The sequence below is a fragment of the Elaeis guineensis genome, chromosome 1, assembly GCF_000442705.2.
Source record: "Elaeis guineensis isolate ETL-2024a chromosome 1, EG11, whole genome shotgun sequence".
NCBI lineage: Eukaryota > Viridiplantae > Streptophyta > Magnoliopsida > Arecales > Arecaceae > Elaeis > Elaeis guineensis.
In genome coordinates, this window is record NC_025993.2 from 84,736,292 (window position 1) to 84,744,324 (window position 8,033).

The window sequence follows — 8,033 nt, forward strand, 5'->3', positions numbered from 1 at the left end:
TTGTCGATAGAAAACTTTATCAGTTCTCGAATAAGAACTTTAGTTCCTGCTTAGTCCCCTATAGTTCCGTCCTCTTTTTGTGCTCTACTACTTTTTTCTATCTCCTGTTCTCAAGGCTCAAATTGACTTAAGCATCGAAGGATCAAGAACTGAAGGATCCCCATCCGATTTCTTGATTTGTCTTACAGATTTTCTTAAAGATATTTCAGATCGGACCACAGTCTTCTTCCAGCTCGATTTCTTTTGATCTGCCCCATTCTCAGATTTTTGAGCCTCGCAGCAATGAGTGTAAATAGAAACTAGATTGCCAAAGATATATTCTGCTATAGGAAAGAAACAAAAAGTTCTGGAAAAAAAAAAAAAAAATAGAAACAAGGAAAGAAACTGGCAACCATGCCAAACTTGCTCTTCACAAGGCCTCCGTATTGCATGCGCCGATTAAAGTAATGTCTGTGGAAGGTATGGGAACAAGGCAATCGGCTCACTCCGCTCCCGACTTTAAACTCCTCCAAGCTAATTGCGCACTCCTCTTGAAATCCATCTTCTTGAACGTCAGTCCACTGCTCCACCTTCATGATAGAAGACCTGCTCACCGGCGCACCGCCAACCTCTTTCTCCTCTACGAAGGATGATAATGCCGCACGCTGTCAGCTGTGTCCTCATCCTCCCTCGCTAGCGGCATCGTCCGGAGTGAGCTAACCATGTCTGCAACGTCGTTGGGTGATAACTCGCATGCATGGAGAACGCTCACGTCGACAAGAAGCTCGAGCACCGTTCGGGTTGTCTGATGCTACTGCTGCATGGATGCTGCGGCTTCCGAGGCGAAGCGGAGCATCTGCGACTCGCAGAGCAGCTGCGTAACACGATAGAGAATATGCACGGCAAAGCTCGGAGAAGCGGGATCTGGGCAAGATTGAAATAGAAGAAGATGGTCTCAGGGAAGGAGGTGGTCTCTGGGAGGGATAAGAGGTCTTCAGCCCGAAGGCGGACGGGTTGGAGGAATGTCTTCCTAAGAACTGATCTCCGGGACATCAGCTCGCCCTGGCCTTCTAACTCTTCTCTGCCATGAGTATGGAGTGGTGAAGTATATATAACGTTTTGGTCAGAGTCGACTTGTTTCTTAGTTCTACTCCACCTACTCCGTATCATCGTGGGAGAAGCCAGCTAAGACGCGCTTTCGGAAAAATATCAAGGCGACCTTAAGTAGCAGGGGTTCGGTAATCTTCTGGTGATTCCAGACACGTTTCTCCGAAGGTCATCTGGGGCGGCCTCAACGTCGGGTGCACTTTTGATGGTGCGCAAAGTCCGACCCATGCCCGGCTCAATGAGAAATTTTTTTAGCCCTAAGCTTTTTTGATTAAACTCTAGATTTTCTTGATACGTAAACTCAAACCAACGACCAGTAAAGCTGACCCAGCTCTCTTGAAATCGGCCCGATATGCTAAAGAGGATTGGCACATCTCCAGGAATCAAATCCAACAAAATAGTAGCTGATCCCAAAACAGCCACTCGGTGAAACAGAATCGGGTGAAAAACAAGCATTCCAGGAGTCAATCCAAGTAGCACAAGAGCCGACCTCCACTGAGAAGTGGACCCCAAGAAGAGCCGAATCGACCCAAAATGGTCACAGGAGAATTCCAAGACATGATAAAAAACAGCAGCACATTCAGAAGTTAACCCAAGACCCTCAGGAGTCGACCCAAGCCATCTTAGAAGTCAACTCCAGAACGTCATGAGTTTACCCCTCTGTCTGACAACCCCAAAGGCTATTTTTTCTGCGGGTGCAGAACGGGTAGTACAACCTCCAACTGCTCTCCAATAACTTTTTGAGATTTAAATGCATTCCAAATAAATTTGAGAAAAAGAGAAAGGGAGAGCTAAGAGCATTGAATGTATACTTGAGCAGAAAGAGAAGACATTCTTGAGAATATTTCAAACTTACATCCACCTCATCTTGAGAGCCATTGGTTAGGTATTCAAGTGAGGTTTTAGAGAATTAAAGAAGAGTCTCTGCAACATTCAACTCGCATTTCAACAACCTTTTTATTTTATTCATCAAGGAGCTTTATATTTTTATTATTTTATTGATTGTATACATTGATTTTTAGAGAACTAGTTTTCAAATAGATTGCAACCTATGGGAAAGATTTATCCATATCTATAATTAGATTTTAAGGGTCAATCAAGCCTAAGGTATGGCTATAATTGGGTTGGTTTGGTGAATTTTTAGTGAATTTGATTGTGAGCCCAGAAAAGCAATTGAGTTGTAATAGTGGAATTTTCAAGGATAATATCTTGAAAGGTAGATATAGATACTGAGTTTGGCATTAAACTACTAAAAGTTTTATGTTTATTATGCCTTGATCTTTTTATCCATCGTATTGATTCTTTTAATGTTTTAGCTGCACATACTTATCTTAGAACATCACTTACACCCTCAAAAGTTTTTTTTCTACTAGGTATGGTTGTGAAAACTTTTGAGAACTTAATTCACGACCCCCGAACCTCTTACTTTAGCAATAGCTCTAAAAACTTTCGCTAGATAAAGAAGAGAATAAATGGATGTTCCCAAACAAGACATTCAAATTTAAATGATATGTCGGTTCCAAGATGGGGTTCTAGATTGTTGGTCCTGAGGCAGAGTTCTAGATATCATTAGGAAGTCCGACGGTCCTCTCACTTTGGTGAGCCCCTTCTACCTTCGCAGCCTTCTCTTCTTTCTTCGACTTTCACCTTAGTAGGAGTGCCATATAGTTTGTAGCACTCTTCAGCATTGGCATACTTCTCTGCCCAAATAAACATCTCAGTGAAGTCTTTCAAATATCTCTTCTCAAGCGAGAAGAAAAATTGATGCTTCTGGAGTCTAACCTTCAGGACGGATATTACAATCGACTGATTAAGGTTGCGTACTTCAAGTTTGGCTACATTAAAGCAGCTCATGTAGGCTTAGAGGGATTCTTCTATTGAAAAATATATCCTAAAATCAATCGTATAACGATTGAGTTCCTTTTGTATATGAATTATTCATTGATAAATAAAAGTTATTTTGGTATTATTCATCATATAATTGTATCTTCCTTGTAGAATTCTTGTATTGTGATGAAATCCTTAGAACTATATTAGTAATCAATAAAGGAGGATTTATCGTATAGTTTTTAAATATGTTCGCGATCGAATGATACATCGTTACAGGATGATGACATTTATTGAGTAGAGGTCATTATGTGCCATATGGGTTAGTTATCCTCTTAACCAAAGAGTGTGATGATACTAATATGGTATATAGATTAAATGTAGGAGTACATCATCACTGAATAAGTTATTGAAATTTGGGATTTGGTGCATGCATATGTGTTTCAAAAATTTTATTTTCTAAATACTGCATTGGAGAATAAGATTAAAATATTTTTAATCTGAATTATATATACATGAAAACATAAAATCATATGGATCTATCTCATAAGCTGAAATTGATATATGTTGAAATTCAGATTGTGATCAAATCACATATCTGTTTTGTAATTCTTTTCTTCGAATCTAGATCTGGAAGAGAAGAGGTTCTCTCTTAGCCATACAAGTGTCTGTCTCTACGAGTATTCACTCGAGATCAGCCTAAAACAGTCCTCTTTAATCTAAATTTTGATTTTTCAAAATTGAGCCTACTGAATTTGAACGAAGCCTGGATCATGATCAACGCTTGATCTTTCTCCTTGATATTTTTTTCTCCTCTTCTCTAGAGTTTCTCTTTACTTTGTGCTGCTACAAAACACTAGCAACCAGTAAATTATGGAACACCCAACACCTTGGGCGTGGAATTCCTTGGGACTAGCATCCCAAGGGATGGGCGTGTAGAATGCCCAAGAGAAGAGGAAGGGAGAGGAAGAGAGGGCATGGGGAGAGCCTTTAGGCGTGAGGGGCTACTGATTTTGATGCTCTAAGGACCTTAGGGAAAGTCTCTTTAAATAGGCACAAGGATTGAATCCTATTTAATCACATAATACAAGTCCTACTTGTATTAGGATTCCTATTAACTTAAGTTATCCAACTTATGTTAGGAAGCTCCTTGGGCAGCAACAATTGGAGCCCTTGCACCCATGATTAGACACCCCAAAATACACCCAAGAGATGCCCCATAAGAGAACTAAAAGCCTTGTAATCAATGGACACGTCCAACTTGATCAAATCAAGGTGGCACCCAAAAATAACTATCAAAAAAATTAATTAGGAACTTGTACTTTTAATTAATATGATCCATAATCTTAGACACTCAACAATTGGAGTCTCATGAATCTAATTCATGTAAGTTATTAGCAGGTAATTAAATTAAAATTATCTTATTAAATAAGTAATCCTAACGGAAAGAAGAATTGGGTCCAACCATGTGCTAGCAAGATTATCATGAACCCAATGAATTTCTCTAAACCCAATTGATATTTCATAAGCTCAATTACTTATTCCAGGCCTAATCCTTTTGTTGTGTGACCCCATAGGTTCAATTCTATCTGGTAGTAAGATATACAATGATCTCTATTATTATATCATTGAAACTCTTTTTAATGGGTCGGAACAATTTCATTCTAACTCAGCAAGGATTGTTGATTTAGAATGATCCTAGTGAGCTCTCACAATCCACTAGTAACATCTAACAGTATGTAGTGGCAACTTAGTAAAACTAAATGAACCTTTAGGTATAGTTAACGTGTGATTCAATCCTTCTATCGTGAGTCCCGACTAGATGGTAGGTCATGGATATATCGTTAAATCTCAACATCAGTCATATGATAGATTTGATTAGCTCAAGTCCAGTTATGACTTCTATGAAAACTCCTTTCCATCAATCACACTACTATGATCATAGATTTTTGGACTTATTCTTTCAAATTTTATAGAACTACTCCTCTTTATCAAGATCGATAGATCTTGTCTTGATGTGCACCCCACTTCTATAGTGGACCAACTGTCGCCAACATCCACTACAAGTGCTTATTGAGACTCATGTTTATATGTTAGTCAAACTTCAGCAGCCTCACTGTGAATAGCAGTACCATCTCAAGTCTAAAGATCAGTTATACAACTACAGCATCGAGACAATCACTGATGATTGAATAAAAATTTAAGTGATCTCTCATATGGTTACGCTCAGTACTAATTATTCTCTAACAATCATCCGTACTCGTCGTCCTGTGTCTCTACACAGTAGATTAGAGACTTATCTATCTCAAAGAAAGTGATTTGTGTGCCAGTCTATCCGGATCTATCACCATCCTCATAATGATCCTATGATCGAAAATATTTAAGAATTAAATACATATCTCTAATTCTCAACACTTTAAAAATATATATCGAAACTAATTTCATGGATGATTCAAGGATACATCACACTTGAATGAAAAAGAAGTTGCCATTTTATTGATCATATCAATATATTAAGTATAAAATTATGTCCTAAAATTATTACAATGTGTCAACTATATTAGCTTCTAGAATATACATGTAATAATCTTTCACTTGGACTAAAGTCAAATGGCCACAAATCTAAGTCCTATCTTCTCAAGGTGGACTTTCATTTTTAGTTGGCTCAACTGCTTAGTCAGTGGGTCTGCCATGTTGTTCACGGAGTCTACTTTTCGTACCTTGACATATTTTTTTTCGAGATAGTCGCATATGATATAAAAACACCGCTCGATGTGCTTAAATTTTTTATGAGACCTTGGCTCCTTAGCAAGTGCTATGGCTCCATTGTTGTCGCAGTACAACGGTATGGCATCTGATGTCATAATCTCAAATTTTGCCATAAAATTTTTGAACTAGAAGCGTTCCTTTACAGCATCCGAAGCAGCGACATACTCAGCCTCCGTGGTCAAATCCGTTATGATGGGTTGCTTGAAACTCTTCCAGCTAACTGTGCCACCATTGCAAACGAACACATATTCTAATATAGACTTTCTATCATCAGGATCAAACATAAAGTTTGAGTCAGTATAGCCCTCGACTCACAACTCAGAATCACCTCAAAGATCAAGAATAGATCCTTAGTCCTTCTTAAGTACTTAAAAATATTTTTTACAGCTATCTAGTGCTCCTCATCTGGATTGAACTGATACTTGCTCGTGATACTCATGGCAAGGGCAATATCAGGTCGAATATATAGCATGGCATACATGAAGTTTTCTATTATCGAAGAATAAAGAATTCTACTCATGTGCGCACCTTCTCAAATATGGTCGGACACATCATCTTGGAGAGACTAATACCATGCTTAAGAGGTAAGAGACCTCTCTTGGAGTTTTTCATGTTGAACCTTTTCAGCATCCACCTTCTCTATGTATAGCTTTTGTGACAGGCCAAGCATCCGTTTAGATCTATCCCTATAGATCTTTATTCCAAGAATATAGGACCCTTCCCTTAGGTCTTTCATGAAGAATTTCTTGGACAACCATCTTTTGACCATAGTCAGCATGGGAATGTCATTCCCAATAAGAAGAATATCATCCACGTATAATACGAGGAAGGTAATCGCACTCTCACTGACCCTCTTGTATACACAAGATTCCTCTTCATTTTTTATGAAATCAAACTATTTGATTGCCTCGTCAAAATGATGGTCCCAACTCTGAAAAATCTGCTTTAATCCATAAATGGACCTTTGTAGCTTGCAGACTCTGTGATCACCATCATCGGACATGAAACCCATAGGCTGCTCCATGTAGATATCTTCCTCAAGATATCTATTCAAGAAAGAAGTTTTTACATCCATCTGTCAGATTTCATAATCATAGTAAGCCGCAATAGCAAACAAAGTGCAGATGGATTTCAGCATGGCTATGAGTAAGAAGATTTTTTGATAGTCAATGCCCTTATACTGATTATAATGTTTTGCCACAAGTCTAGCTTTATAGGTTTCTACCTTACCATCGACACCTATCTTCTTTTTGTAGATCTATTTACACCCAATGAGTACGATACCCTTAGGCGGATCTACTAAAGTCCAGACTTGGTTCGAATGAATCGAGTCAATTTCTGAATTCATAGCATCTAACCATTTCTCGAAATCGATGTCAGACATTGCCTCGTCAAAGGTATTAGGGTCATCACTATGATCCCTATCTCCCATAAGGAACATTTTCTTTACTTTCTCCGTAAGCATATCATGTACCTTTCTGGAGGTTGGAAGACCCTGCTAGATCTACAAAGTGGTAAAAGAACATTAATTACTGGCTCATAGACTATGGGTTCTTGAGGATCTATAGCTCTGGACTCTTCAGAGACTTTTTCTTCGAGCTCCACTAACCTCCCACTACTGCCATCCTGGATAAACTATTTTTTTAGGAATACGGTGTTTCGACTCACAATCACATTGTGATCTTGTGAAAAGTAGAAGTAGTTTCCTATGGATTCTTTTGGATACCCTATAAAGCGAGCTATAATAGATCTATCCTTTGGCTTATCCATCATTTGTCTCTTGATATAGGTCAGACATCCTCAAGTTTTGAGATAATCTAGACTCGGCTTCTTACCGAATCATATCTCATACGGTATGGTAGGAACGGACTTTGATGGAACCCTATTCAACAAGTGAATGATAGTTAACAAGGCATGTCTCCAAAGAAATAAGGATAGATCAGTGAAGCTCATCATGGACTGAACCATATCCAATAGAATTTTGTTCCTCCTTTCGGATACCCCGTTGAGCTGAGGCATTCTAGGAGGGGTCCACTGAGAGACTATGCTGTTATCCTTAAGATATCTCAAAAATTTTCGATTAAGGTATTCACCTCTTCGATCAGATTGAAGAACCTTAATGGGTTTGCCTATCTGCTTTTCTACTTCATGTCCAAATTCTTTGAACTTTTCAAAGCTCTCAAGTTTGTGTTTCATGAGATACACATACCCGTACCTAGATAGGTCATCGATAAAGGTAATGAAGTAGGTATAATCATCCCTGACCTGCACATCAAATAGCCCACACACGTCGATGTGTACCAGGCAAGTAGCTCTGTAGCCCTTTCCCCATATCCTACAAAGGGCAACTT

At 38.7% G+C, this 8,033-nt stretch overlaps 1 pseudogene; it reads right to left on the reverse strand.

Annotated features, from left to right (window-relative positions):
• Window positions 1-323: 323 nt before the first annotated feature.
• Window positions 324-1,032, reverse strand: LOC109504866 (uncharacterized; annotated as a pseudogene).
• Between the last annotated feature and the right edge of the window lie 7,001 nt (window positions 1,033-8,033).